General features: G+C 44.7%; 1 protein-coding gene across 1 annotated transcript in view; it reads right to left on the reverse strand.

Moving 5' to 3' along the window:
* Positions 1-5,609, reverse strand: part of LUZP4 (leucine zipper protein 4) — a 46,623-nt gene that overhangs the window by 33,434 nt on the left and 7,580 nt on the right.

Raw genomic sequence — 5,609 nt, forward strand, 5'->3', positions numbered from 1 at the left:
CACACACCTGGCGTGAAGTTTTTTTTTTTTTTTTTTTCCGAGAGATTTTTTTGCTATAGGGCACATGTGCTCGCCAGAAAGACAGAGAGAGACAGAGGGACAGAAAGCAATAAATCACCCCCCAGGGGGGACGGCCACGCCGCAATCCCTTCTTCTCCACTTTCCTCTCGGGATCCTGGGCATGCACGCACACGCGCCCGGTGTGAGTCTAAGCCGCTGGGTCCGGGACTCAAACCCGTTCGACCACGTGGGAGTGCAGCAACATAGCCATTACACTAACTGCTGGTCCCCCTGGCGTGAGTTTTAAGCCGCTGGGTCTGGGACTCAAACCTTGGTTGACCACATGGGAATCCAGTGATGGAACCATTACACCATCAACTGGTCTCCACTAAAAGGAAACTTATTTTTCTCATTGGTATATTTTCATTTTTGTTATATTTATTCCAAAATTTAATTTCATGTCAAAGGGGTCACTTGTGCAAGGAAAGATGAACACACCAAAGTAGAGTATAGAAAAACAAGCTAGGGGACCAGCAGGTGCCATGGTGGTTAAGGTAATGAACTTCCCACATGGCCAAATGCAGTTCGAATCCTAGACCCAGTGGTTGAGACTCATGACAGGTGCATGCGTGTGTGTGCACAGAATCCTAAGAGGAGAATGGAGGATAAGGGATTACTGTATGGCCATCTCCCCTAGGGGGTGATTTATCACTTTCTGTCTCTAAAAACAATAAAAAAAATTTTTTTTAAGTAAGTAAACAAGCAAGGGTCAGCAGATGGCATGATGGTTAAGGCTGCTGGATCCCACATGACCAATTGAACAGTTGGAGTCTTGGACTCTGTGGCTTCTTGACACATGGGAAAGATCCTGAGTTTGTACCCCAGGACTTCCCTGTACATGTCAGATGCATGTATATGCCTGGGACCTGGGCTGCCTGAGAATGAAGGTAGCTTGTGGCATAAAGACCCTGTTGGGATGCCTGTCTCTCTCTCACACATGGATACAATAAATAAATGAACTTTCAAAAAATACAGGGCCCAGGACCAGTAGATGACATAATGGGTATGTCACTGGATTCCCACATAGTCGACTGTCATTCGAGTCCCGGACCTGGTAGCTTTAAATTCATGCCAGGCACATGTGCATGAATGCCCCAAATCTTGAGAAGAATGGAGAAGAAGGGATTGCAACGTGGCCATTTCCCCTGGGAGTGATATCTTGCTTTCTATCTCTCTGGCAAGCACACATGCCCTATAGCAAAAATCTCTCTTAAAACAACAAAAAATACATATAGGGCCTTGGGACCAGCCAGTGGTGTAGCGATTGAGGAGCTGGACTCCCACATGGCTGACCATGGCTTGGTGGCTTGAAACTCACACTGGGTGTGTGTATGTGCTTGCCTCAAATCCCGAAAAAAGAATAGTGGAGAAGGGATTGTGATGTGGCCATTGGTCCTGGGGTATGATTTCTCAGTTTCCCTCTTTTTATCTCTCTCTGTCTCTCTCTCTCTCCCACAAGCACACATGCTCTATAGCAAAAACCTAAAAAAAAAGAGAAAAAAGAAAAGAAAAAAGAAAAAAACGAAATTTACAAGGCCCCTATCCAAGATTATAATTCAGTGAAAGTGGAGTGGGACACAAATACCTATATATTTCTTTATGTCCTCCAAGTAATACATTTTTTTAAGAGAATTTCTCCTCATGTCATGATTCTCCTGCCTCAGCCTCCCAGTTAGGACTATAGACAGATACCATCATATCTGGCTCTTTTTTAGACAGGATCTCATTGTGTCCCCCAGGCCAGCCTTGAGCTTGCTAATCCTTCTGAGACACTAGGATCACAGGCACATAGCACCATGTCCGCCTTTAGGTTAAGATGGAAATCAAAACCAAGCCTCTCAATGTAGTCCCAGTCTACAGAGCACAGCATTTTAGTATCATGCACCACTGCGGCTGGGCTCTCTAAGTAGTTCTGGTGCTTAGCCAGGATTTCAAACAAATGCTGCAAGCAATAGAGAAACTTTAAAATGCATAGCAGTGAGGTTATAAAAATGATCAATTAGGACCAGCAGATGGCATAACAGTTATATCACTGGACTACCACATGGCCAACCATAGTTCAAGTCCTGGGTTGGGTGGGTTGAAAATCATACCAGGCGTGTGTGCATGCATGCCCAAGATCCTGGGAGGAGAACCGAGGATAAGGGATTTCGATGTGGCCATTCCCCCTGGGAGGTGATTTCTCGCTTTTCCTCTCACTGTTGCTGTTTCTCTCTGTGGTGAGCACACACACTCTAAGGCAAAAAACTCTTTTTTTTTTTTTTTTTTAAAAAAAGATCGTTTAGGGAAATACCAATGTACATGTTTGTTATTTTTCAAGTCAATTTCTATATGCTGCTCATTAAAATGGAAAAATGTTGTTTAATACACATCTTTTATATCACCTCTTGCCAAATGCTATTCCATTTCTTTTTGCTCTTCGAACACTGATAAAGTGTCTCCTCAAGATGAGCCGTATGGCACAGTACTCATCTACACTAATGCATATACAGACCTTATTATTTTTTCTCTTTTCTGTAAATTTCTTTATTTCTTTATTTTTGTTGGAGGGTGCATTCACTCAATGGAGAGAGGCAAACAGACAGAAAGGGGAGCAAAGTAAGAAATCATCTTCCGGGACCAGCAGTTAGTGTAATGGCTATGTCACTGGACTCCCACGTAGTCGACCGCAGTTTGAGTCCCGGACCCAGTGGTTTAATCTCACGCCAGGTGCATGTGCGTGCGTGCTCAAGATCCCGAGAGGAGAATGGAGGAGAAGGAATTGCGGCGTGGCCATCCCCCCTGGGGGGTGATTTCTCGCTTTCTATCTCTCTGTCTCTCTGTCTTTCTGGCGAGCACACGCGCCCTGTAACTAAAAACCTCTTATTTGTTTGTTTGTTTTTGTTTTTGTTTTTGCAAAAGAGCAATTTGCTATAAGGCACTTGCGCTCACCAGAGAGACAGAAAGACAGAAAACAAGAAATCACCCCCCATGGGGGGATGGCCACACTGCAATTCCTTCTCCCCCTTCTCCTCTCAGGATTTTGGGCGCACGCGCACATGTGCCGGGTATGAGTTTTAAGCTGCTGGGTCTGGGACTCAAACCGCGGTCCACTAAAGTAACCATTATGCCATCTGCTGGTTCCTATTTGTATTGGTTTTGCTATAGGGTGCATGCACTTGCCAGAGAAAGCCAGAGAGAGAGAGGGAAAGTGAAAAGTCATCCCCCAGAGGGGGGCAGATGGCCATGCTTCAGTCTCTTCTCCATTCTCCTCTCGGGATTTTGAGCACTCATGCACACGTGCCTGGTGTGATTTGCAAGCCGCCAGGTCTGGGACTCGAACCACGTAGCCGGCCATGTAGGATCTAGTGCCTTACCCTCCATACCACCTGCTGGCCCAACATTTGCTATGTTGTCTATAGTACTGAGGTGACAATGGAACAGAGAGCTGAGAAAAATGAAGGAGCATGAGAAAAATGAGCGTGAACTTCTGTGGAGAAAATGTTCCGGGTGCAGCAACCCCGAGTGCACAGGCCTTGACTGGGGAACACTGTTCTGAGGAGCAGCGAGGGGGCCTGTGTGGCCCGGAGCGAGCCCCAGGTGGCCAGGTCATGGGAGGGGCCTGTGGGCAACTGTAAGAACTTGGGCTCTTCTAAGTGAGATTGGCGGCCAGGGGGATTTGAGCAAAGAGCGACATAGTCTGACCCACATGTTTAAAATGCCATGATGGCTGGTTGGACACAGGCAACTAGGCCAATTAGAAGGTTACCAAAAAGGACCAGCAGGTGGCGTGGTGGTTAATGGCGCTGGACTCCCACATGGCTGACCATGATTTGAGTCCTGGATCTGGTGGCTTGCTTAATCACTTTCCCTCTCTCTCTCTCTCTTTCTCTCTGTCTGTCTCTGGTAAAATTAAAATGAATGAATAAATAAATAAAATTGAATAAATAATTCTTTAAAAATACTCTCTCTAAGGAAGACATACAAACAGCCAAAAATCATATGAGGAAATACTCAACATCCCTCATCATAAGGGAGATGCAGAATAAAACCACAATGAGGGACCAGCAGTTGGTGTAATGGCTATGTCACTGGAGTCCCATGTAGACGAACATAGTTCGAGTCCTGGACCCTGTGGCTTAAACTCACGCCAGGTACGTGGGCATGTGTGCCCAAAATGTCAAGAGGAGAATGGAAGAAAAAGGACTGCAGCACGGCTATGCCCCCTGGGGGGTGATTTCTCACTTTATGTCTCTCTGTCTCTCTCTCTCTTTCTGGCAAGCACGTGCGCCCTATAGCAAAAACCTCTCAGAAAATAAAACAAAACAAAACAAACAAACAAAACAAATCCACAATGAGATGCCACCTAATCCCTGTCAGAATGGCAAAGATTAAAAAATGAAAAAGTGGTAAGTGCTGGCCAGGATGTGGTGAAAGGGGAACTCTCCTACACTGTTGGTGGGAATGTAAACTGGTCCAACCACTGTGGAGAACAATATGAAAGTTCCTCAAAAATCTACAAATAGAACTACCATATGAACCAGCAATTCCACTCTTGGGTTTCTACTCAAAGGACAGGAGAACACTCAGTTGGAAAAGCACTTGCACGATATTTATTGCAGCACTATTCATGATAGTTACGACATGGAACCAACCCAAATTTCCACAAACGGGTGAATGGATTGAAAAAGTGTGGCACATATACTCCATGTAATATTATTCAGCAAACAAAAAACAGTAAGACCCTAGCATTTAATAAAAACTGGTTGAATATGGGAGATATATTGCTGAGTGAAGCAAGCCAGGCTATGAAAGAAAAATACTTAATATATACCGACTATATACTCTATGGTAGAGACTGAAAGATTGGAGAGCATAAAAGCAGTGAGAATAGTTATGGACACTGGAGACAGTGTGGAAGGAGGGTGGGAGAAGGGAAGAGTATAGCGAAGGAAATCAGGGAGGAAAAAAATAGAGAGACAAGACATTTATGGGACACAGAAATGGTTTACTACCTATTGATAACGTGTATAGTATTCTCAACTGGACTGGTCTGAGAAGTATTTCATGTTAGGTAAATTCTCTTTACAAACCAAATGATGTATAGTGATTGAATGCTTGAAAAAATGAGAATGAGAATAATAAAAATAATTTTTTTGGAGAGGTTTTTTATTTTTCTATAGGACGCATGCACTCGCCAAACAGAGAGAGACAGAGAGACAGAAAGTGAGAAATCACCTGCTAGGGGGGATGGCCACACCACAATCCCTTCTCTTCCATTGTCCTCTCGGGATCTTGGGCACACACACACACGCGCTCGGCGTGAGTTTTAAGCCACTGGGTCTGGGATTTGAACCATGGTTGACTACATGGGAGTCCAGCGACGTAGTCATTGCCCTAACGGCCGGTCCCAAAATAAAATATTAAAAAAAAGAATCCATCTGACATAGGATATGAGATAATGAAGAAATTATCCTTAATATAACAATTAACCGGGACCAGCAGTTAGCATAATGGCTATGTCACTAGACTCCCATGTAGTCGACCGCGGTTCGCGCCCTCGCCCCGGG

Source organism: Tupaia chinensis, unplaced genomic scaffold (assembly GCF_000334495.1).
Source record: "Tupaia chinensis unplaced genomic scaffold, TupChi_1.0 Scaffold143886_1, whole genome shotgun sequence".
NCBI classification, from domain to species: Eukaryota; Metazoa; Chordata; class Mammalia; order Scandentia; family Tupaiidae; genus Tupaia; species Tupaia belangeri.